The sequence below is a fragment of the Trachemys scripta genome, chromosome 3 (genome assembly GCF_013100865.1).
Source record: "Trachemys scripta elegans isolate TJP31775 chromosome 3, CAS_Tse_1.0, whole genome shotgun sequence".
NCBI classification, from domain to species: domain Eukaryota; kingdom Metazoa; phylum Chordata; order Testudines; family Emydidae; genus Trachemys; species Trachemys scripta.
Window position 1 is genome coordinate 33,234,404 of NC_048300.1, and position 26,624 is coordinate 33,261,027.

Consider the following 26,624-nt stretch of genomic DNA (forward strand, 5'->3'; position numbering starts at 1 on the left):
CCCTAGACTGAGACAGACTGTCAGAGGCTCCACAATCGACCAGTCGATTGTGATCTACTGGTTGGTGACCCTGTTTTAAGAGGAACTCTCTGGTTTACTTGAAAGTGATACTTTGCACCAAAAATAGTCTCTGAAGAGAGGGTTCTTTAAACTGACAAATTTCCCAACTCACATACTCTCCTAGCCAACCATAGCTGCTGTAAAACAAACAGGTTCTTATGGTGGTTTCATGAGGGCCTTATAGGACCAGTTTGAGACTCTATTGATTTTTTTAGTGTAAGCAGGGTCTGAGTCTGTCAGCTCCCCTGACAGCTAGCTGGGAGGTGGAGAGTCTTCAGAAGCAAACTGTATTTACATGAACACCTACTCTGCCTAGATATCCAGCAGATAGAACTATGTTGCTCAAAGTGATCAACTTTGGCTGGTGTTGCGTTCCAAATCACTTTAGTACTGAATGCAGGGGTAGTGAAATGTTATCAATGTTGTTGTCTTTATTGTATGACTAAAGGAGAGCAAAACAGTGCTTAACCTGTCCTGATTGAGGAGGTCACCCTCAGCTGAAAAGACATTGCTAAGCCAGGGGTTCGAATGCCAGACCACTGTGAAAGTAAGAGGGGTGGGGACAGGTGTCTCAGCCAGAAGGTGTGGACTCTGCCTAAGGGTCCCCGGTCTGATTTAACCTGTTCCTCCCCACTGTTCTAATGGAGCCTAGCCATTTAGCTCTATCTTTTGAGTCTTTTGTTATGTTAAGTGCTTACTAGAGCTGAAATCACTTGTGGTGGGACAGCATTTCTGCCCAGCCTGCTTTAGGTTCCCCCAAGAGCTGACAATCACTAAGAACTGGGTGGAACCTTAAGAGACTGACTTGCAGAAGTCAGAGTCAGGTGACAGCAGAAGGCAACCAGCAGGAACAGCTGGCCAGAGAAAATGCACAGAGCGTGGAGCAAGCAAAGTGCCTTCTTCCATAGGTGGGAGAACTCACATAGATGCACCTCTGAACCCTGGGCCCTCACTGACCAAGGACATCCACAGTAAGTGGAGTGTGATGAGGGACAGCCCCACCTGCCGCTAGAGCAACTCTGCTGCCAACCTCTCGGGCGGCCCCACAGCCAGCTGCACTGGCTGCTGCTGGAGCGTCCCCAGGGCCATTCGCACCGGCCGCTGTTCAGGCAGCCCCCAGCAGGAGCTTTTACTGTTCAGCGGTGGCCCCTTGAGCCGCCCCCCCCCCCCCCAAGATTTAGTCAGGGGTATTTATAGTGTAAGTCCTGGACAGGACACTTTTACTAAAAATATCCATGACTGAATCATACCCTGAACCATGATTAAGGCTATGATCTCTGTCCACTACAGAGTTTCCTAAGAAATTTTTGTGCTTTATCTAGGTCCTACTTACCACTGCATCTCAGTCTACTCAAAGCAGTCACCTAAGTCTGTACTAATGTAACCCTTCTGCCAGGTGGAGTAGGTCAATCAAACAAACACCATAGCAAAAAAAGTTTCACATCTTGTGATTGTGTTAACGCACCAGTTTTTGCAGCTAGTTATGAATTTTTATTGGATCATGCAGTAGAGCATAGTAAGGTACTTAATATGGAAGAGAGGGGTACAGAACTCAAATAATTGTGTGTGTACTGCTATGTTTAAGTTTCCTAGCACTTAAACTGCCATTTTAAAAAATTGGGGTCGGGGGGGGGGGGGGGGGGGTGGGTGGAGAAACCCAGTGCAAATCAAGTATGGAAGCCCTTTTAGTGACCTTTACAAAAGTCACAACTATTCTGAGGATAATGGTCTACTGGAGTTTTCCTCATAGCAGGGTACAATTTAATTCTACTTCCATTAAGGTCACCAAGAAAGTTTATTCTTTTACCAAGAAGATAAAAATATAAATATGCTTCATAACTTTTTTTTGCCTCAGGTTATCTGCAACAATGGTTTGCTCATATTTATTAATTCCAAGAACTTGCTTACCACGTCCTCCCCCCACAAAAAAGAGGATAGATATCTTAATGCCTATCCCTTAACAACCCAGAGTTGGGGGTGGGAAGGGAAACGGAAGAAGTAGGTCAGCTTCCTATTGCATTTCACGGACTAGATCGTAGAAGTGTCAACTTTTACATACAAGTGTCTGAAATCTTCTATTTAATGTCAGAATGGTCCACTAGCTAACATATGTCAGTAACCTGATTGGAGGTATAACAAACATGTTTTGACAAGGCAACAGAAAGCTAATTGCAAATCAGATATTTGATCTAGTCCCTCTTCTGTAATACTGGTTTCAGAATTATGAGAAAATACTTCTGCTGGCACAATTTAAAAGATTGTGAGCAAGCAGGATTGTGCAGGGCACAGCTTTGGGGGAACTCTTAGATGAGAAGTTTGGTAAGCAAATCTTAAAAAAAATACAAAAAATTAAATAAAATTTTCCAGTCAGAAAATGGTCACATTTCAGCTGTTCTGATGGATGCAGTGAAGTGGAGCTGAGTTTCATTTTTAATAATGCTGTTATTTTTTCACTTTTCAATATGATCACAACACAAAAACAAGGTAATGAAAATTAAAAACAGTTACCATGTGTAATACACAGCATAACATTAACATACATCTGCAAAAACCATTACACAGTTCAAATTTGTCTCTCTAAACAGCAATGGTGTTAAAGTTCTTCAGCTCAGAAACCTCTCATGTGTTGTGAGCAGTCTAGAAACCCAACAGTGTCTTACAGATAGTATCTATTCTGTTCACCGTTATCAGTGAAGACTGTCAATTTCTTCATATTGGAAGATGGCAAACCCTCCTACAGTATTAGTATTAAAGTTTAGGGAAAACCTTAGTGATGGGGGCGGGGGAGGAATGTATTATGCAATACAGCAGAAGTTACTTAATTCCTTTCACTTTACTAAACACTTCAAGGTCTGTGCACTTTACATTATAAAAATATAAATACATCCAGTGAGCTGTTTGCATTTACCCTTAATAATCTCAGATATGCCCTCCTCACTGCTAAAAATTAAATGCTTCAGTGTGCCTGGAAAGTTAACAAATCCAGACTCAGATGGACCAGACCTCCTAGGTGTGTGCGCATGCCCACATGCAAGCTCCAAAGTTGGGAATGTTTCTCAGAATTTCCCCTGCAATAACCCCTGCACTTTTAAAGGAGGGGAGCATTAGCCTAAGCACCAATTCTTAGAGAGATCTCAACTGGACAGATCTCAAACCATCATCAGTTCTTTCCTGCTGAATGCCATCTCATACACACCACTGTCTAATGATGCTATCAAATAGCAGGATGTTTGAATGGTTTTAGAATGAGACTGGGAATTTAACATGCATATTACCTGGCAAACAGGGGGTTAAAACCCTGTCTGACAGAAGACCTACAGCTACAAGCAGTCAAGCTTGTCAGAAGCAGCTCTGGCTGCCTTACTAATTGGCAAACAAACACCTCATTCCACAGAGTGGCATGGGTAGGTAGAAGAATATAAATCCTGCAGGGAAGAAAAGCTAGGAGGCTGCAACCAGATCTAACTTGTTTCATGCCTTTACTCTGACCTGCAGGCAGCTCTGTCCTAGACTACAGAGAGCTAAGGCACTTTTCACTATGTTTGAACATTGCAGCTGAAAGGGAAGCTGCACTTTACTGTTTTGTACACAGACTGACCTGCCTCAGTGCCCATCTGAAACCCTGTTGTGGCAGGTTCATTTTACACTGTACATTTTACACCAACCACCCCACCCCACCATTACAAGAGTAGGCTAACATCAATGCAACAAATGAATGCTTCATTTTAAAGCCTTAAAGATGGAAATTCAAGAAGCTGAAATTGCTCTGGAAATGGTAATTCACAATATAAAATATACAGAATATGCAGTGTGCCAGAATGAATAACCCAGAGTAAGTTATAGTTCACATTTAACAAGAGGAAGACAAATAGAAAACACATGGAAAACATAGGACATGGAAAACATTAACATTATAGGAATGACCATTCAGAAGACTCAAGAGGGTTAAAAGCGCAACTTCCATTGACTTTGTACTCCTAAATCATTTAGGTGCTTTTGAAAATACACCTCTACCCCAATATAACACTGTCCTCAAGAGCCAAAAAAAATCTTACCGCGTTATAGGTGAAAACGTGTTATATCGAACTTCCTTTGATCCGCTGGAGCGCGCAGCCCCACCCCCCCCGGAGCACTGCTTTACCATGTTATATCGGGTCACGTTATATAGGGGTAGAGGTGTACCACCCTTCAGTATTTGGGGGCAAATCAAGCATTCAAGTGAGGAAGTTTCTATGTATTAATGCAAGGTGCATTTCTTTGAGCTTTTGTTTGGGGGAGGGCAGGTGTTAGGTTTTAAGAGAAGACTACTCCGGGTATGTCTACACTGGGCTAAAAGACCCATGGCACAGCCACGGCGGGACGAGTCAGCTAGCTCGGGCTTGCAAGGCTTTAAAAATTGCTATGTAGACGTTCGGGCTTGGGCTGGAACCAGAGATCTGAGACCCCCAAGCCTGAACATCTACACACCAATTTTTGTTTACTTGCCCCGTCCACAGGTTCAGCCGATCGCGGCTCCCAGAGGTGGCGGTTTGCTGCTCCAGGCCAATGGGAGCTGCTGGAAGCAGCGGCCAGTACATCCCTTGGCCTGTGCCGCTTCCATTGGCCCGGAGCAGCGAACCGCAGCCACTGGGAGCCTGTGGACGCGGCAGGTAAACAAACTGGCCTGGCCCGCCAGGGGCTTTTCCTGCACAAGCGGCAGAACAAGTTTGGGAACCCTGCTATATGCACATAAAATTTTAATTGTACAAAGTGTGAGTATTCTCATAACTGAGGAGTGACTAGGTATATTGCTCAGTTTTCTATTAATCTGCACCTGAAAGGAAAAGTTTTAAGTACAAGACATTTCAGTCAAAAAGGTGACTGCTTCAGAATTAAGCGTGTGTGAAAACAGAGGTTTTATAGCGGAAACTGTTCTGTAGGGTGGATAAAATTTAATGATAACAAAAACAATATTTTATTTAAATCAGATTTATTTAAAAAAAGAAGATTTTTTAAAAAATAAACCTACTTAAAATTAAATTTGAAATGGACAACTTACATTAATGCCTGAATTATTCTAATATGTTAACTGTTTAATTTAAATATAAATACACTAAGCAATACAAGTCTACTGCCAAGTTTTAAAGGAAGTTTTGGTGGAAGGCACTGGTGAGCACTTGGAATCCATCTGTGGAAGTTCTAAACCATCTTCTTATGGCAGTATCTTCTTCTGCAGGTCAGACACAATATTTTCTTTATTACAGTTTATTCAGCTGATACAGTTCAATGACTGCTCAAAGTTAAGAAACCAACTGGAAGTTGAAAAAGCAGGAAAATTTGTTTTCCTCTACCAAGCTAGAAAAAAAACTAAGCGCAAGAGGATGACATGTTCTAGTTCTAAAATCTTGAAGAACATGGTGATCAGAAACAATTAGTTAAATTAACTTAGCTTTAAATGCAAAAGTCTCCTTATGTATCCAGCCCTAAGGTGATTTTATTTACTAATTAAAGAAATTTCAAATTCTGTTTGTGCAATTTAAACTGAATTCCAATTTCCATCCAAATAGTTCTTGTCACAAATCAGGAGTAAAAAAGTTAATCTAGTAAATAAGAAAAGCATCATTCACCTTTTTCTAACATATTAAATGTAAAAAACAGGAATTTGAATCAACTGTAAGTTAAGCTATATAGTTGTTTAAATAAATCTGTATATAGCATAGTAAGGCTTGGCAGGATTTAATTTAAATCCACAGATGTCAGTAAATGTCTATTTCAGCAGACACACTAAAATAGACAAAAAATATCCATCACTAAGGGTTTGTCTTCAACTACCAGAGTAAATTGATTTAAGTTACGCTACTCCAGCTATGTGAATAATGTAACTGGAGTGGATGTAGCTTAGGTAGACTTATCCCAGTGTCTTCACTGCGACAGAAGACACTCTCTGGTCGACATATCTTACTCTTCTCGGGGAGCTGGAGTACCAACTCAGCCGGAGCGCGCTCTGCCATCAATTTAGCGGGTCTTCACTAGACCCACTAAATCGACACCCGCTTCATCAATTGTAGCAGCGTCGATCTCCTGGTAGTGAAGACAAGCTCTAACAGTCAGCAGGAGTGCAGCCCCCCTTTGCACCTTGTGCCTGCAGGGATCAGGTGTTAGCTGCCCCGTGGCCATGCACGGAACCTTTTGCAACTCCGCTGTCAAGGCTCTGCTCACTCCATCACCAGCCAGGAGCATGGGAGTGGTGTCCAGGCAGGAACTGTCTGGCAATGCAGTGGCCTCCCCTGCAACCAGGTGCTTGTCCTCCACCTTGAAGTATTGGCCTGGTGTCTCTCCCCACAAGGCCAGGACCCTAGCTTCCCCCACACCTTTCGCCTAGGTATCTCGGGCCTCATGGCTATGGAGGGAGTCCCCAGAAGCCACTGACAACGCTAGGGACTCCCTGCAGCGCATTTGTAAATACTACCCTGACCCCAACACCCTCTTAATTTCCCACAACTGTAAAAATTAAAATAGTTAAAAATTAAAAAATAAAATAAAAATGAATAGTCAAAATTACACACAAAAATTGAAATCTGTCAAGCCTAGCCATAATAACGATTAGGTTTTTAAATAGTAAATGTCAAACGTCAGTTTCACCAAACACACAAACCAAAAAAAAAAAAAAAAAAATCCATTTATGATAAATCGAAGTTTACAGATAGGCAAAGAAAGAAAAGTGCTGCTTGAGAATTCAGAGTTTGATTTAAGAGAATTTACTTTATATATTTTGACATATGATGTTGACAATGTGTTAAGTACAAAGTTTTAAAACCACGAGACAAAACAATCAATCCTTCTCTTAAATTCAATTTATACTTTAAAAGCATGAAAAATGAAGTTAGAGTTAAGAAATGAATCAACTAAAGTCGAAGAAAATTAATTTCACACAGTTCTTTTCTTATTTTTGCCCCCTGCAAACAGGGTAACAGTCTGTATAACCAAAACATTGTGGCTACATAAAAATTAGAATATTTGTTAAGCCAATGAGGGAAAAGGCTTTTAAGATTGGAGACAGCCACTGCTTCTTAAAAAAAGTTACAAGACAGTACATAGTGTGGCAAGTCTTCAACATGGCCAAAACTTCATGTATATAAACAGTTACTCCTCTCAGTGCCAATATACCTCCCTTCCAAACACACTGACTGTATTGTCAGAAGACAGAGAGCCATAAAGAACCTCTTTAGTTAAATAATTCAGGATAAAACTTCTGGTAGGATAAAGTCTTCACCTGAAGCTTTCAAGTTTTTGATGTATTAAAGTTTTAACCTCCAGAATGGCGAAAAGCACAACAGCTAAGGGCTATTGCAGGGGTAGGCAACCTATGTAATTTAAAAAAAATTTTTTTTTTTTTTTTAACCAGTTAACACTATATGGACCTGTAATGCATCCTCAAGGTCCAGTAGTGGTTCTTCAAGCCTAACAGGTCATTAGTTGCAAGTTTCTCTTTAATTTTAAGCTTGACTAAGGATTCCACTAATTTGCCTTGAAATTACAGCTTCAAGTTCAGTGAACACTGTCTGCCTGAGCCTATATCACCTCATAGAGAGGTGGCAGCTAACAAAAAGTTCAGGTGAAGGGGTTGATCATCACTATCGGATTTAAAAGAGAATCAGATTTAAATCAGTATATATTTCAATTTAAAAAAAAAGTTAGGTGGTCATAATTTCAAATTAATATTCTATTATATATTAAAATTTGTGAATATATTATAAGGCCATATGATTTGGATTACTTCATCTTGAAACCATAATACTTTCAATTAAACAAGGTTGGAAAAACTTGTGGGGAAACATGAGGCTGCTCTCTAACCTCACAAATATTGGAGGCAATAGCAGAAGAGGTTTGAGTACTGATTACCTTTCTGGAACATACCAGTGGTGGGCAACCTGCGGCCCATCAGGGTAATCTGCTGGCGGGCTGCAAGACAGTTCGTTTACATTGACCATCCACAGCTCCCAGTGGCAGCGGTTCGGCGTTCCTGGCCAATGGGAGCTGCAGGAAGTGGCGCGGGCTGCTGGGACATGCTAGCTGCCGCTTCCCGCAGCTCCCATTGGCAAGCAACGGCAAACCACGGACACCAGGGGCTGCGGGCAGCCATGCTTGCGGACAGCCAACGTAAACAAACTGTCTCACAGCCTGCCAGCGGATTACCCTGACGGGTCTCGTGCGGCCCGCGGGGGCTGCAGGTTGCCCACCATCATACCAGACTTTGCATTAGGTGTGGAACCATAACAGAAAATGGTCCAGCTCTTCCTGAATCAAAAGGAATACCAAATACTCTATTTGAGTTAGTACATAAAAAAGGGGGTAATTTCTCTCAAAATCTTGAGAGGAACTATTGACTGACCAGCCACCCCTACATAACCTCAACCTTAATGTGATAAAAAGTTTCCATGATTTTTAAAGTGTCTTTGAACACCATTTCCATTAACTTCCTTAGAGTCAAACACTGAAGGCAACAAAGTACACGCTCTGATGATAAACTTAGAGGAGGGGTGAGACATACTGGGATGCAATCTAGACCAGTGGGGGCTGCATTCCTTATGCCCTGCAACCTTGGGTGCCTTACAATACCTCGTTGGTACTAGCTCCCACCTGGGATACTTACTGACAGCCTTCCAGCATGCAAGTCTGAGTAACTGCACCCTGCCGGCCACACTTGGGTTACACTCTGGCTCTTACCAGCCTTGGGTTATACTGCAGGGTGACCCCAAAACACTCCCAGCCCCAGGTTTCCCCTCAAAAATGTATGAGGGGAGAGTTCAAATATATCAAGTGTGTTATTCCTTTAAGGGAATGATATGTTCTAGCTCAGATGTGGCCAAGCTTACTGACCCTCCGAGACGCATATGACAATCTTCAGAACTTCGAGAACTAGGACGCACCTGCCTGGGCTCAGGGTTCAGCCCTGCAGGGAGGTGCCTGTCCCGTTCCTGCAGAAGTCCTTAGCCCTTGTGCAAACACCCCACGGGGCTGAAGCCCTGGCAGGCACCTCCTACAGGGCTGAAGCTCTGAGACCTCCCTCCGCACTGGGCAGAAGCCAGAGGGAATGAGTGAAGGGGACACAGGAGGGTCGCATTCCCCCCAGATTTTTTCCAGGGTTTGCTGGTGACACATGGTGCCACCAGACCATCTCCCTGCACAGCAGCTGCTGGAGCCAGCGAGCTGGGAGCTGCTGCTTCCTCTATCCAAGGGGCAAACAGCTGGAAGCTGCAGGGAGAGCCACTGGTTTTGCTGCTGCCTCTCCCCAAAAAACTAAAGCAAAAGCCTCTCCCTTCAGCTCCAAGGTATTAACTCTGCGTCGAGAGGAAGAGCAGGGGGGAGTGTGTCTGGGTGTGTGTGACTCAAACAGTTGGGGGGGGAGGCTGACCATTAAATTGTGCACACACACACCCCACTCTCAGCAGGCACCTGCCAGAGATGACTGAAGCCCCTAGCCCGACTACCCTGCTGCAGGGCAGGAGCTCCGAGCTCCCCCACACAGTCTGGTAGGCTAAGAACAGGGGAAGGGGCTCTTGGAGCTGCACTTTAATTGTAAAAGAGCTGCATGTGACTCTCGAGCCACAGCTTGGCAACCCCAGCGCTAGCTTTTTACCCCAAATAGAGTTAACCAGACATTATCTTAAACACACTGGATTAGATCAAACTAGTTTATTAACTACGAAGATGGAGATTTTAAGTGAGTACAAGCAATTAGACATAAAAGTAAGAAATGGTTACAAGAAAATACAGATAAAAACGCTTTCTAGTGCCTAACTTAACAAATTATTTGGATTCAAAGCTAAGTTTCTCACCACATGCTTCCAACAGCATTAGTGACTAATCTTTCAGGTCAGGACCCCTCCACCAGAGTCCAATGGCTGTTTCCTTTGTCTTCTCAGGTGTGGAGAATGAGATGGGCAGAGAGACAGGGGGTCTCTTGGGGTGTTTGTCCCTCTGGTTTATAGTTGCAGTTCCTCTTTTTGAAAAACATTTCCAGATGAGAACCTGAGAGATACAGGGTCTGGTGGAGGAAAGAGACCTCATGCTGTTTCTTTGCTAAGATGCAGATCTTTGTCCCTGTCCCCTTTCTTGCTAAAGAATGGCTACTTGATAGGTAATGGCCCATCAGCTTTGTTGACACCTGGCAGGGACATCAACTTGCCCTCTGTCTTTGAGAAATTAGTTTAGCCACTCCCCAGGTTTATTGGGAAAAACACTTCAGGTATGATTTCAGCTTCTGTTAATGACGTTACACAATGTTCCTACATACATTTTACCATGATAATCCTGATCAGCAAGTTATGAGTTTTCAAATTATATCGCACAAGGCATGTTTTGTACCGAAAATATTACAATAGTGTATAGGATGTGAATACAGGGGTGCACTCCATCACAAAGGGCAATACAGAATACATTTTTGGCGCACATAAAAATGTGAAGTCAGGCTACCTATTGGTCACATCATCATGAAGAGACTATACCAATTTCTGTTTGTTACTGGAGCCACATACTCATCCAAGGAGCTCAAACTGGGGCAGGGCAAGTGCCTTACAGTAGTACTGGTGACAAAGTCCACCAGATAGGTCATCCTCCATAAGCCCCTGTCCCAAAAGTGAAGGAGTAGAAACTGGTGTACAAGGGCCTATAAAGGATTCCATAGGAGATACTGTCTGTAACTCTACAGGATCCCCTCACCAACTTTATGAGAGATTATGAAATCTGTAATCTAAGTCTGGCAAGCAGCAGCAACAGAATAACATGCAGTTGACGACTGAGGCATATCCAAGGAGGCTGCCTGGTCAGATCTTTTGGCTCGAGACTGATTAAGCACTCTCTCTGCTAAGTCAATCTTGCTGAATACAAGTCCCTATCTACCAAGAACAGAACCCCCTCAGACTCAGTTTCACTCAGTCTCACTGGAAATAGATCCCTACTAGGGTTCTGTCCATCCTTGTCCGCCCATTAAGGCCACACAGTCTCATGTTTGCTATTCACTCCTTCACTTGCTCAGCTCTGATATACTTTTTTTTTTTTTTAAATATAATCTGACCTGTGTATTTAACCTTAAAATATTTGAGAATTTATAAATAGGCATATATTGCAGTCTCTGGGTACATTTCCAAAGATAAAACAAATAATTAAAACCATCAGTTATAAGAAGTCACTGAAGTCACTGCCTGCATTGCTGTTATATCTGACAGCTCTCCTCCATCCAACCTCAAAGGGTAAGAAGCTCTCTTTATTTTTATTTATTTTTTTTTTTTTAAAAAGTGATGAGCTTCAAGGCATGGTGAAACATCTAAGTTCTCACTCTAGCAGCCCAACAAGAAAAGCAGATTCCAGAATTGGTGATCCTTCACCAGCTATCGTGCAATCCCAAAAATTCAAAGCAAGGGAATAGCAGCTGGCAAAGTGGTACACACAGAGGTAACAGACAGAAGAAAAGCCAGGACCAGACCATACATGGCTGTATTGATTAAGAATAACTTGAACATGCATATTGGTACATAAGAATGACCATACTGGGTCAGACCAAAGGTCCATCTAGCTCAGTATCCTGTCTTCTGACAGTGGCCAATGCCAGGTGCCCCAGAGGGAATGAACATGTAAACATCAAGTGATCCATTCCCTGTTGCTCGCTCATTCCCAGCTTCCAGCAAACAGAGGCTAAGGGACACCATCTCTAGCTAGAATACCATACAGTGAGAGAGAGAGAGTTGTTTCATACGGCCTCTACAGCTAAGTGTCTGAACTTTAGGGTACAGATGTGGGGACCTGCATGAAAACGTCTAAGCTTAACTACCAGCTTAGATCTGGTTTTGCTGCCACCACTCCCAAGTGCTAACTCCCTTCCCTGGGTAGCCTTGAGAGACTCCTCCACCAATTCCCTGGTGAACACCGATCCAAAACCCCTTGGATCTTAAAACAAGGAGGAATTAATCATTCCACCCCTTCCCTTTCCCCCACCAATTCCTGGTGAGTCCAGATCCAATCCCCTTGGATCTTAAAACAAGGAAAAATCAATCAGGTTCTTAAAAAGAAGGCTTTTAATTAAAGAAAGAAAGGTAAAAATCATCTCTGTAAAATCAGGATGGAAAATAACTTTACAGGGTAATCAAATTCGAAGAGCCCAGAGGAACCCCCTCTAGCCTTAGATTCAAAGTTACAGCAAACAGAGGTAAACCCTCTAGCAAAAGGTACATTTACAAGTTGAAAAAACAAAGATAAACCTAACACGCCTTGCCTGGCTGTTTCATATTTCAAACTTGTGAGACTAGTTCAGAAGATTTGGAGAGCATGGATTGATGTCTTGTCCCTCTTAGTCCCAAGAGCGAACAACCCACAAAACAAAAAGCACAAACAAAAGCCTTCCCCCGCCACCAAGATTTGAAAGCATCTTGTCCCCTTATTGGTCCTTTGGGTCAGGTGTCAGCCAGGTTACCCGAGCTTCTTAACCCTTTACAGGTAAAAGGATTTTGGTGTCTCTGGCCAGGAGGGATTTTCTAGTATTGTACACAGGAGGGCTGTTACCCTTCCCTTTATAGTTATGATACTCCCCTATTCTTAAATAAAATGCTTTGCAGTTATTCAAGCTATGGGCTGGACCAGTTTAATGACACTAGCTAGGTAAAAGTACTGGCAGGAAAGCAGTGACTACTGTTACTTAGGAATTCTGGAGCAGCTGGGGAACCAGAGGAGTCCCTTGACGGCAGATAAACCAAATTATTCAGTCTTTTTTTTGGGGGGGGGGGGAGGGGAAATAATATTTTGAGAACTCTTTAGGGGAGTTTCAACTATATACGCTAAACAGGGTGGATTGATTTAAAAGTCAAGATGATTTAATTCACTGATTTAAATCATCAAGTGGAAAGCCTAGATTTAAATCCATTTTAATCAACTTGTCCATTTGCATTTTAGTTAGTTTCTAAAGAAATCTGCATTATCAATGGCTAATATAACCCTTAAAACAGGTTGACTTACAACTAAACAGAGCCCTTCCACTAGATTTGGTACATCTTTTTGCTACTTACGGGGGGGTACACTATAACTACATACATTTATTGAAGCAATTATACAGGTTAATATTTTCAGATTTTTAGTTGTACATTTTCAGTATGTTAGAAAATGGTGAATGATATATTGCTTATTTACTCAATAATTAACTTTTTAGCCATGACTTGTGTCAAGCTGTATTATAATGAATTTAAACAAAACACAAAATAGCATATAAAATATATTTTTATTAAACAAACAAATGTTTTGGATACTTATCAAAACATGTTTCACATTTAAAATTAAAAGGCTTATTAAACAGAGAGATTAACTTAGGGGTCGGCAACATTTGGCATGCAGCTCGCCAGGGTAAGCACCCTGGCGGGCCGGGCCAGCACATTGCTCGCCTGCGCCGCTTCCCGACGCCCCCATTGGCCCGGGACGGCGAACTGCCGCCAGTGGGGGCCGCGATCGGCCGAACCTGCTGCGTCAGCAGGTAAATAAAACTGGCCCGGCCCGCCAGGGTGCTTACCCTGGTGAGCCGCGTGCCAAACGTTGCCGACCCCTGGATTAACTGTAGTCAGTGAATTAAACTGGATTATTTATGATCAGTCAGGGAAAGTTTTCAAATATGCCTAAGCAAAAGCTGGAACTTGAGTTCCTATTTGCCTAAGGCCATGTCTAAACTACAAACTTTGGCAGGCACATTTAGAATATTGCTCGTGCATATTTGGCTCCTTCCATCAGCAGTGTGCACATTCACCAGGAGTGCTGGTGTCGATGCACAGTGTGATAGAGTTATCCCTGCAAGCAATTCACCACTGTCTAGTGCACTGTCTTTTGGGAAGTTGTGGCAATACATGGTGGGGCAGAAACAAATCATGTAGGAGTGACTGGGAGCAAGGTGTCAAATTCCCAGCATGCAATTTACTCCATTCCATGTCATCTGTATCCGATAATTTCTGCATCTTTTTAAAAAATCCCACAAACCCACACAGCCCCTTCACCCCAATGTCCATTATTTCTAGCAGAAGCATGGAACCAGCACATTTCTGCACTACTGTCATGAACACTGCAAGCATGCGTCACTCGAGCCTCTGGTATTTGCAGAACTGCATTAGCAGAGAACATGACAATTTTGTGTAGGACCGATTGCTGTGGGACATAGCACAAACCAATTCAAGGTTGTTGGTGGAGTTCACAGAGCACCTGCAGATGGTAAAGCACCACGTCTGGGTCTGAGATGCGAGCACTAATTGGTGGGATCACATCATAAAGCAAGTTTGGGACGAGAAGTGGCTACAGAACTTCCAGATGTGTAAGGCCACATTCCTGTGTGCTGAGTTTTCCCCAGACCTCCTGTACAGGGACACCAGAATGAAAGATGCCCACCCAATGGGTATGGCCCACCAGAGGCAAGGGAAATGAGAATGGAATTGCTTGGTTGTGTGAAACTATGAGTGTAGGGCAATGGCACTGAATACTGGCACCATTTTCCACAGGCAGTGATGATTTTAGCCAATATCTCACTTCTGAGGGTAAAAAAGGCCCAGAGAGCACAGCTGCTGCTGGCGTTCTGAATCTGCCTGGGCCCATATGCCACTAGCCTGTTTTCTGCAATGGCGCCTGCCAAAGTTATCACAGACTGACATGGGAAAGTGTCCTACTGTGAAGGAAAAAAAATAAGGCTGCCAGCCCCAACGACCTTCAAGAAAGTATTGTAGAGTACCTCTGTGAATGTTTCATCAAGCTCTCAGGGAAGTCCCTTGAATCCCCTCCTAGATACATAAACTGCTCCACATGTCCATTCCTGCTTAACTCTACAGGTGAATGAAAAGCAGATACACTACCTCTTTTAGACAGTAAATTAATGAAAAGACAATAACTGCATCCTGCTAAGTTGAGGGTAGAATCAGTACATCATTGTAATGGGAAATATATTTACACTTACCCGGGGTTCCTTCCCCTGCATTGGGCTTGCTTGTGCTTGACTGATTGGACTGCAGTGGAGTCTCAAACAAATTCTAGCTTGCAGCATTAGCTGGACCCATGGGCACATGTCCCTCCATCCTCCTTGACCTTACTATTCATACTAGTGATCTGTCTCTTGGGCTCCTCAGAGGGATCCTCGGCAGTCTGTGGGGTGGTGTTACAGTCTCTAAGTATGCGTGCTGCTATTCGTAAAAGCAGCAAGTCTGTGGCTTGACACAGGATTGACTGTCGGCCTCCCTAGTCTGCTAGTATGCCTGCCACAGTTCCTTCACCTTCATGTGACACTGCTGCTCATCAGTGTCATATCTCTTCTCCTGCATCCCCCAGTGCAATCTGCTCACAGATGTCTGTATTTCTACAGCTGGTCCATAGTGGTGTTTGCACAGCCTCTTCAACCCTCAGGCCCAGGAGATCCAACATCTCCTCTTTACTCTGAGCCAGAGCGCATCTGGAACATATAGCCAGCATGGTCAGCTGGGCAGTTGCACATAACAATGGAAAGCTGCTAGGTATGCTTGTCAAGCTGAACTATCGGGAAATGGCATTTCAAAAATGTGCAGGGCTCTAAAAGGCACACTTCTGGTCTTCGTTACCCCTGGGCAGTGAAGTTCACAACTGTGACTACAGCAGTCAGTGTCAGGCATCTGCTGAAGTACTGTTAGGGTCAACATAGGTAACCATGTCAACCCTTGCGCTACATCAAGCATGGTTCAATGCCATTCGGGAAGATGGTGCTACTGCATCACTGTATCAGGGGACTTACATTGGTGGGGGACAAATTATAAGCCTAGACACATGCACAACTAGCTCAATGCCAGGCAGCCTATATGAACCTTACTTTGTAGTGTAGACCAGGCCTAAGTCTCTTGAAAATCAGACAGTCTCTTAACAGCTGATCTACACTATACAAAGTTAGATTGGCTGAACTACATAGCTCCAGACTGTGAAAAATTACACACTTCATGGAACATAATTAAGTATTCCTGAGGGCAATCTGCAACAAAATATAAAAATTCTGCACACATTTTAAAATTCTGCAAATTTTATTTGTCAAATAAATGTGGAGGCTTCAGGCTGGCACTGGGAACCACAGGCCACTGGCTGCACAAAGGTGGGAGATCACTGTGCAGCTCCCGCCCAAGACACAGACTCAGCTGTGAGGCTGCACCCAACCCTGACACAACGCAAGGACCAGGCCTGCCCCAGAAACACACCAGGGCCCGGGCCCTGCCCCTCTGTGCCAGGTACACCAGCAAGGCAGGATCCAAGTGGGGAGGGGCGTAGCATGGGGGGGATCCAGGTCTGGGTTGAGAGGGTTCTGTGTGGGGCCATCTGGGTGCGGGTGGCTCAATGGGAAGTGTGTGTGTGTGGGGGGAGGATCTGGATGCACAGGAGCTTGTTGGGGGGTTCTGGGTGCAATGGGACTCAGCAGAGGGGGTCCCAGTGAAGGTGGCTGGGGCTCAACTGGGGGGGGGTCTGGGTGTGGCGAGATCAGTGGGGGGTCCAGATGCTGGAAGTGTGGGGCTCAGTGGAGTGAGGGATCCAGGTGCAGCTGGTTGGGGCTCAGTGGGGTGGGGATCCAGGTAGGGGTGGCTCATTGGGGTGCTGCAGGGGGACTGGGGCTCGTTGGGGGGGCAGTATTGGTTTGGGGGGGAGGCTCAGCAGGAGGGTCTGGGTATGAGGGGGTCTGGATGCAAGGGGGTTGGCCGGATGGGGGAAACAGCTGCCTGTACAGTGATCCCTGTACAGGATCTGAGGAACGATGGGTGCAGGAAGCATGGGGGGTGAAGGGAGTTTGCAGAGCTTCCTACAGCTGGGGGAGGGTCTGACCCGGCCCCAGATACCGTGCAGGGGAAGAAGTCGTCCTATCCTCCCCTGCCCAGCCCGGCACAGGGTTGGAGCCACCAGCCGGGTCTTCCCCAGTCCCCTGCCCCACAGTGATCTACCTCTCTGCTGGCTGCCCTGGGCACCCGAAACATACTGCTGGGGAGGGGCGCATGACTGCTCTTGTGGCTTCCCTTTGCTTCCCTGCAGAAAAACGACTTTCTGAAGCAAAGAAATCTGCATGTGCAGTGGCGCAAAATTCCCCCAGGAGTAAATTAAGCCAACCTAACCCCAAGTGTAGACACTGCTAGGTCAATGGAAGAATTCGTCCATCAATCTAGTCACTGCCTCTCGGAGAGGTAGATTTATTACAGCGACGAAAGAAAGCCGCAGCATTTCTAGAGTACGTATACCCAAAGATACTTAGGCTGAACTATTGTGCCATATTTATAAAACTTGATCTCAAAAGTTAGACTCAAGGTGGGCTTGGGGAGGAATCTTTCTTTATTCAGAAAAGCAACATTTAATGCTAACTTAGAGTTTGATAGAGGCTTATGGATTCAGCACATTGTTTACTTAAATGTTTTAAGAGGTTACAATAAGTTTAGGCCTTAACATATTTTATATTAAATTCAGATTTCATTTTAAACAGGTTTATTTTTAAAAAGAAATTATAATTTAAAACAAAATAAAAATCTGATTTAAAAAAAAAAAGTTATCCATTTTTATCCACCCCGAAATTAACAGGAATATGTAAAGCTACACAGAGTTTTAGCCAGCTATTAAAGACACTACATACATTTTCTCACCAAGGTTTTCAAAACTCTACATAATCTTATAACCATCAAGCTAGTGTGCCATTTCATATTTCCTGAAACTAAACTGCATGTTAAGGGAGTTACTCATTAGCATATTCACTAAGCTTTAAAACCCAAAAATGTTAAAATTTCAGTATTGTAACAAATGTACTAGTGTCCAGCTTTACACACAGTGTACAGAATTTCTTTCTCCATTTCACTCAGGTACCACCTACACTAGCCGATGAAAGATATGTGCAGTTGTCACTATTAAGTTATACAGCTGTCAAGTGTTAAGAGTAAGTTCCAGAAGGGATAGTGTGCATTTACCAAACTTCAAATGTAATATTTTAACAAGATGTAGCTCAAAAGCTAAAGCACCCCCCCAATAACTGAAGCCACAGAATTAGATAGCTTTAGGACAGTATTCAGTTATTTATACTTTAAATCTCACCAGAAGGTTGGATGCTTTAAAATGCAATTCTACATAAAAGTAGCCATTTTGACTATTCACATTTTTAATTTTTCAGATAAACAGGAGAATGACATGTTAGTCTGAAAGCTAATAGTGCAACATGGTACTGTTAGAGAAGTTACCATTATGCCTTTTCAGATAAGGTACACAAGTCAAAATGCTGCTTCTATTAAAATAGATATCCTTAAAACTTTATCCATTTGTTTTTATTTGAAAAGCTTACAGTCAACATACTACAGCGATCTGCCAGCAGAAAGTAATAAAAACTTCCAGCAACTTCTAACACCATAACTTAACCCCACCCAAATTACACACACACGTTCACAAAACATACTACCATCGTGTCACACTTCAGTTTCCTGTACTAAGCAAGCTTCCCCCCCCCCCCCCCACCATCTATAACCACCACAGAAACATACCTTCAAACCGAATGGGAGTTATCCATCTCAGTTAACAAAATCATAGAAATGTAGGGCAGGGAGGGACCTCAAGAGTCATCTAGTCTATCACAGTGTGCTGCGGCAGGATTAAGTATATCAGCACCATTTCTGATAGATATTTGTATAACCCATTCTTAAAAGCCTCCAAGAAGGAGGTTTCCAAAGCCTCCCTGGTTAACCTGTTCTACTGCTTAATTATTACTATAGTTAGAAAACTTTTTCTAATATACAACCTAGATCTCCCTTGCTGCAAATGGAGACTATTAAACTCTTATCTTACCTTCAATGGACATGAAGAACAATTGATCACCATCCTCTTTATAACAACTTTCACATATTTGAAGAAATATGTCCAACCTGAGCCCTCTCAATTAAATATGCCAAATTATTTCAGCCTCTCCTCAAAGGCCACGTTTTCCAGACCTCTGGCTTTTGTTGCTCTTCTTTGGAGTTCTCCAATTTGTTCACATCCTTCTCAAAGTGTGGTGCCCAAATCTGGATGTATTACTCCAATTGAGGCCTCCTCAGTGACAAATACAGAGGGACAATTACCTCCCACATCTTGCATACAATGCTCATAGAGTCGCAGAATGACTTTTTTTGTTTTTGCGCAACAGCATCACACTGTTGACTCCTTCAATTTGTGAGCCACCTCAACCACCATCCTTTTCCGCCTACCCAATTATTTCCCCCTTTTGTATTTGTGAATTTGATTTTCCCCTCCTAAGTAAAGAGCTTTGCACACATTTTTACTGAATTTCATTTTATTGATTTCAGACCAATTCTCCAATTTATCCAGAGCACTTGGAATTCTAATCTTGTCCTCCAAAATGCTTGCAATCCCTCCCAGCTTGGTGTCACCTGCAAGTTTATTTATTTTAAGTATGCTGTCCACTCCATCATGCTAATAGTTAATGAAAACATGGAATGGTACCAGACATAGGATAGATCCCTCTAGGATCCTACTTGACACAGCCTCAGTTTGACAGGGAACCACTGATAACACTGCTCTACAATTTTTGAGAAGTCGTCTGCTTCAGAGATAAAATGTGCTATTTATTATGTATTTTGATGTGCTGAATTCAAATATGACAATTAAAACAACTGATTGGCTACTGTTTCTAAGATATTTAAGTTTTTACATTTTATGTCTATGTATATTGTGTAGATAGTAGAGTTTTAATCATAAATTGTAAACCTAGATTTTTCGTGTGTTTATGGTTGCTTTACATGATAATATTTCATATGTAACACTTTAAAAATCAGCAAAAGGGTTATATAAATAAAATTTATTATGAAACAAAAGGCAAAAAACTATTATGTACATAGTTTAGTCCTATTCAGTGTCTACTCTGTGCTTCTTGGCTTGTCTCTTGTATTCATTAAATTGAGCATCTCTTGTCACTGTCCAGCAATAGTCTGCAAGCATTGATGGGCTCCATTTGCCCTGACAGTGTTTCTCCATTGTTGCAATGTCCTGGTGAAATCGCTCGCCGTGCTCGTCGCTCACTGCTCCGCAGTTCAGTGGAAAAAAATCTAGATGAGAGTGCAAAAAATGTATCTTTAGTGACATGTTGCAACCAAGGCTTTTGTATGCCTTGAGGAGGTTTTCCACCAATAAGCTGTAGTTGTCTGCCTTGTTGTTTCTGAGAAAATTTATTACCACTAACTGGAAGGCTTTCCATGCCGTCTTTTCCTTGCCACGTAGTGCATGGTCAAATACATCATCTCGAAGAAGTTCACAAATCTGAGGGCCAACACCTTCCTTTATCTTAGCTTCACTTAACCTTGGAAATTTTCCATGGAGGTACTTGAAAGCTGCTTGTGTTTTGTCAATGGCCTTGACAAAGTTCTTCATCAGACCCAGCTTGATGTGTAAGGGTGGTAACAAAATCTGCCTTGATTCAACAAGGGGTGGATGCTGAACACTTGTCCTCCCAGGCTCCAATGACTGTCGGAGTGGCTAATCTTCCTTGATGTAGTGGGAATCTCTTGCACGACTATCCCATTCGCAGAGAAAACAGCAGTACTTTGTGTATCCAGTCTGCAGACCAAAAAAGAGAGCAACAACCTTCAAATCGCCACAAAGCTGCCACTGATGTTGGTCATAGTTTATGCACCTCAAAAGTTGTTTCATGTGGTCATAGGTTTCCTTCATATGGACTGCATGACCAACTGGAATTGATGGCAAAATATTGCCATTATGCAGTAAAACAGCTTTAAGACTCATCTTCGATGAATCAATGAACAGTCTCCACAAATCTGGATCGTGAACGATGTTGAGGACTGCCATCACACCATCGATGTTGTTGCAGGCTACAAGATCACCTTCCATGAAGAAGAATGGGACAAGATCCTTTTGACGGTCACGGAACATGGAAACCCGAACATCACCTGCCAGGAGATTCCACTGCTGTAGTCTGGAGCCCAACAGCTCTGCCTTACTCTTGGGTAGTTCCAAATCCCTGACAAGGTCATTCAGTTCACCTGGTGTTATGAGGTGTGGTTCAGAGGAGGAGGATGGGAGAAAATGTGGCTCCTGTGACATTGATGGTTCAGGACCAGAAGTTTCATCCTCTTCCTCGTCTGACTCAAGTGAGAATGATTCTGGTGCATCAGGAACCGGCAGTCCTTCTCCGTGGGGTACTGGACGTATAGCTGATGGAATGTTTGGATAATGCACAGTCCACTTTTTCTTCTTTGACACACCTTTCCCAACTGGAGGCACCATGCAGAACTAACAATTGCTGCTATGATCTGTTGGCTCTCTCCAAATCATTGGCACTGCAAAAGGCATATATTTCCTTTTCCTGTTCAACCACTGGCGAAGATTTGTTGCACAAGTGTTGCAGCATATGTGTGGGGCCCACCTCTTGTCCTGATCTCCAATTTTGCAGCCAAAATAAAGGTGATTGGTTAAGAAAGCCTTAGTGGTTATACTGCACTTTTGTGATGCAAAAGTCACTTCACCACAAACATAGCAGAAGTTATCTGCACTGTTCACACAAGTACGAGGCATCTCTGCTCACTTTGGCTAAACAGAAACATGTCCCTTTGCAAAAATCAAACACTGACAAATAAGAGCACGACACTGTATGATTTCTAGAGCTGATATAGGGCAATTTGTTCAGCAGAGTGATGTAAGCTTAATTATGATTGCATCATCCATGACTTCTAGGAATAACATGATGCAATTCATATCATGTATGACGCAATACCAGCTTCAGATTGCATCATTCATTGTTTTGCCTAAAAAGCAAGTACTGTCCAAACCCAGTCATAGATTTATTCATCGATCCAGTCAAAGATGTATTTTAATCATTTCTGGTTTAAATTGAGATCCCTTCCCTTTATAACTCACTTATCCTCTGTCATTCCCAAGTCAAGGGTCCTATATACTACCCAATAGCATATCTTGAAAACTAGAGCCAATCAACAATTTTAAGCATCATTTTCGTTCTCAGTGACCCAGAATTAGTAAAGTTTGACTACATTTATTTCAGAAGCATTTTGGCTGTAAAGCAGTGTAATTAGTCTTTGAGAACAATCCGTGCATGCCAATATCACTTAAAATATTTAGAAAGGATGTACTTCAAACTATACAACAAACAACAGGACACGTGATCTAGTTGAGGTCTCTAGGCACTACTACAATAGTAATTTGAAGTAATAAAAAAAAGTCATCTTTCTTTTAGAGACTGACGTTTGCGGAGAGAGACACTAAGCATAGCACTGGTGGGGCGGGAGGGAAGTGTGTGTGTGTGTGTGTGTGTGTGTGTGTGTGTGTGTGTGTGTGTGTCAGAAGCGTGTATTAAACATACCACTCTACGACAATTTGGATATTAAGTAGGAATTTGTGAAGTCATTAATCCTAGTACAATTAATCAAGGTTTTTAGGAGTTTATGACCAAGCTGTATGTCAAGCGTTATTTTGATCATTCTCCAAAATTACTTATCAGACATATGAACTTATGTGACTCCAAGATTTCCAGTGGAAAAAAAATAAAGCTTCTAGGTTTGATACTTCTCTCCGCTACCTGGAAAATCATATAAAAACAGTAAACATCACCAGTTTAATAATTAAGGGAAGAACAGATAACTTAAATACATTTGCATATGGGCTGGTCTACACTAGAAGATTAGGTTGAGCCAGCTACGTTGCTCAGGGGTGTAAAACAATCTACACCCAAGTGACATAGTTAAGCTGACCTAAGTCCTCATGTAGGCAGCACAAGGTTGATAGAAGAATTCTTCTGTCAACCTAGCTACTGCCTCTCAGGGAGGTAAAATTACCTATGCCAATGGCGAAGACAGCAACTGCACCACTGTAGCATTTTAAGTGCAGAAAAGCCCTCTGTCTTATGTGAAAGCTACATGAAATCAACTAAGACACAGACAAAAGCTTCAAAGACTTCAGATAATTAAGTAGCTAAGTACCAGGGCATGATGGACAGAGGTAGCAAGATTTATGGCTTTTCCTTTTAATAGGATTGCACCATTCACAGTAAACTACCCTCATACTCATTTTCCTAGTCTTTTGACTAGGGATATATAAAATATGAACCTTACATAAAATCCAGATAGAATGTATGAGATCAGAAAAATGAACAGTGTAACACTGGACTATTCACAGGTTAAAGCAGGGGTAGTCATTTTTTGTCAAGGTCCAAATTTCTTGGTCAAGATATAGTCAAGGTCCAGACTCTGGAGAAACATTTTTCACACCGCAATAATGATAATAAGTAAATAAAAGATTTTGCAGTCTGTTCAAAAGCATCTGGCAGTCTGAATCTGGCCATGGTCCACCTATTGACTACCCTGGGTTAAAGGAACATAGCAACAACTATACCTCGCCAGATTAATGGTCATCTACATCCTGTCTCCAAAACCAAGAAGTAGCAGTGTTTCAGAGGAAGGTGAAAATATCCATAATGGACAGTTATGCAGGAACTTGCAAATAGGGAATGGTTTCTTCCTAACCCTCTGTTCCCTACCCCGATCAGCTCTTCTTAGCTGTGCTTGTAGCCATTAAATGGCTGTAACAGTGAAATCTTAGGTAACCCTCCAGGGACTGGAACAGTCACGTATCCAATGTCATCTGGTGTATGAAGCCATGGCAAGCAGTTGTACACTACTAGATATGCCAAGAAGCTAAAAAACTACTGCAATTCTAAAAACAAAAAATAGATTTAAAACATTTAGACCAGTTAGAAAATACTGAGAAGTTATTTATTTACACAATATGCTAACACAATTTTAAGTGTAAACAAGCAACAGATAATTTCTAACCTGTTTACATCAATATTTTATACAACAGTGCCCACAAAAAAATTCCAAAATAGTGTGTTGTTTGTGTGTATATTTATCTCTTAACCCTAATGTCATTTAGTGTTGGCAATACTTTAAATTGGGGGCTGCGCAAATGAAGCATCAACTACCCATTCAAGTTTATGATTTCACAATCCCCGAAGTTTTTTTTCCAATTTTAAATTAAATTTGTTTTCGAGGCAGGTTAATAGTGTCTGTCTGTCTCAGAGAGAGAGAGAGACACAGACAGACACCTTCTACTGAGAAGAGAGGGGGAAGAACTCAAGGCTAGTTTCTACATTTAAGGAAAAACAAAAACCAAATGCCTAGTATTTATGTTTAAACATGCTTGATTAGGGCCTGTTTGTGCCAGCCTTATGTTGAGTAGTGCCTTGCCACCACAAGAAGTCTCACTGATTTCAATACACTGCATTTCAATGGTGTTATTTGTGGTGTTAGTCTTGCTCAATGTAAGGTGGCACAATCTGACCCTTAAAGTGTTAGTCACTTCTGACAGTTAATCAAAACTCCATATTTCAGTTAATCAAAGCTTCATTATCCAGAGGCTACTAAAAGTAAGTGCTTCACAGAATTAAGCTGGTTTCTGTTCATTTTTGAAAACTGTACTCACTTTAAACTTCTTAGTCCTGTGGAGCATTCTGCACCAAAAAATTAAAAATTCTGCACACAAAATTTTAAAATTCTGCAAATAGTATTTGTCAAAACAACACTACTCGATCACACCAATTTCAATTATTTTGGTAATTTATTTCAAAATACCTGTCAGCAAGTATGTCTGTAACAATATAGACACACACAAAAATTCCCCCAGGAGAGTTAAAGAAACCCCTATGACACCCCAGGTCCTGTTCCTCTGCCTCCTTGCCTCCCACAGAGCCCAACCTGGGGGCTAGACACCCAGAATCCTCCTCCCCTCCCCCCAATAACCCAGACACGGGGCCCCCCTCAGGCAATACACCTGAACCCCCTCCTGCCCAGAGCCCAGATGCGGGGTCCCCCTGAGCCCACAGAACAGCACCCCGCCCAAGCCCAGCTGAGGGGCACCCCCACTTGCCTAGATAACTGCTCCCCTTTCCCCCAGAACCCAGCCTCTACTTGCCCAGACACTCGCCCCTCCCCCCCCACGAGCCCAGCTGTAGCCCCCTCAGCCCAGACACCTGCCCCAAGTTATTTACTTGTTCCCATATAAGAACTAGGGGCCACCAAATGAAATTAATGGGCAGCAGGTTTAAAACAAATAAAAGGAAGTTCTTCTTCACACAGTTTCACTAACCTATGAAACTCCTTGCCTGAGGAGGTTGTGAAGGCTAGGACTATAACAGGGTTTAAAAGAGAACTAGATAAATCCATGGAGGTTTTATGGCTATTAGCCAGGATGGGTAAGGAATGTCCCTAGCCTCTGTTTGTCTGAGGGTGGAGATGGATGGCAGGAGAGAGATCACTTGATCATTACTTGTTAGGTTCACTTCCTCTGGGGCACCTGGCATTGGCCACTGTCGATGGACAGGATACTGGGCTGGATGGACTTTTGGTGTGACCCAGTATGGCCATTCTTATGTTCCCACCCCCCAGAGCCTAGCAGTGGCCCCCCCAGCCCAGACACCCACCCCTCCTCTCCCCCCCCAGAGCCCAGCCACGGGCTCCCCCTTGCCCAGATACCCGCCCCACTACCCCTCAGAGCCCAGGGATCCAGAGGGAGAAACAGTCTGATGCTGGGTCTCGGGCTTGTGTGGAGTTTCCTGCACATCACTGTCTCCTTCTCTCTGGGCATGTAGGGAACTGCAGCTGCCAGGAATCCTCTAGCTTCCTCCCATCCCCACAGCAATGTCTTCTACGTGTGAGCTGGGCTCTGCTGGGTCCAGTGGCCCCTAGTGGCAGCCAGCAGCACTGCAGCTCATTTCTGTGGGGGAAAGGAAATTCATGTGCACATTAATTTCTGCAAAGTTCTGCATTGTGCAGTGGCACAGAATTCCTCCAGGAGTGACTTCTGCTCAGCATTACTGACAATACGAAGTGATATTACAGCAACTTCTAGAAAGTTAAGTCATTTCATCCAAAGATGCTATTGCTACTGTATATGCGTTGCAATACCCAAGCATAATGGAGCAAGCTGAGGATAAGTTTACAGATTTGTTTAGAAACTTTGGTCAAAGATATATGGCTGAAACTTTGAGCCATATTCTGATATGGAACAATGGTTTGCAACTCCCATTACCCTTTCATTTCAAAGAACCTAAATGTTGTTGCTCATGTCACTTTGTTTCCTAAACTGTAAACTCTATGGGGCAGCAGCCAGACCTTCTAGGTGTCTGAACGGTGCCCAGTAGGAGTGGGGCCTCTGAGCAGAACTGTAACGTTTAGTGATTTAAATACTTCTATTTATGGTAAAATTGTGTCCATTAAGTTTCTCAATATCAACATCTCTTTGGCACACACGATGAGCAAGAATTTAGAATACCTAGTAACTTGATGTCTCCAAATGTTGTGATCACAGATGTCATATCTCATGTTTTCAATACATTTGTCCAACAAAACTCAGCAGTACTAGGTAGTTTTCAGGGAAATCCATCTGGAAAACTGAATTTTAAAAAAAAAAAAAGAGGAATAGAACATTGTGGGTATAATTTGCCAAAAGTCACAGAATTTCAGCAGCTGAGTCTGTTATACCCCAGAATCTGTTCTTTGCACTCTGCTTTGGACTGACACAGA

The 26,624-nt window shown here is 42.9% G+C and overlaps 1 protein-coding gene across 3 annotated transcripts in view; it reads right to left on the reverse strand.

Moving 5' to 3' along the window:
- SOCS5 (suppressor of cytokine signaling 5) overlaps positions 1-26,624 on the reverse strand; it is a 48,391-nt gene that overhangs the window by 16,656 nt on the left and 5,111 nt on the right. Inside the window, exon 2 of one of the 3 annotated variants that reach the window (XM_034764415.1) lies at positions 26,374-26,492. The exons of the other annotated variants lie outside the window; for them this stretch is intronic. The gene's annotated coding sequence lies outside the window, so the exon portion shown is untranslated. The remainder of the gene's footprint in view (positions 1-26,373; positions 26,493-26,624) is intronic. 3 annotated transcript variants of the gene reach the window in all.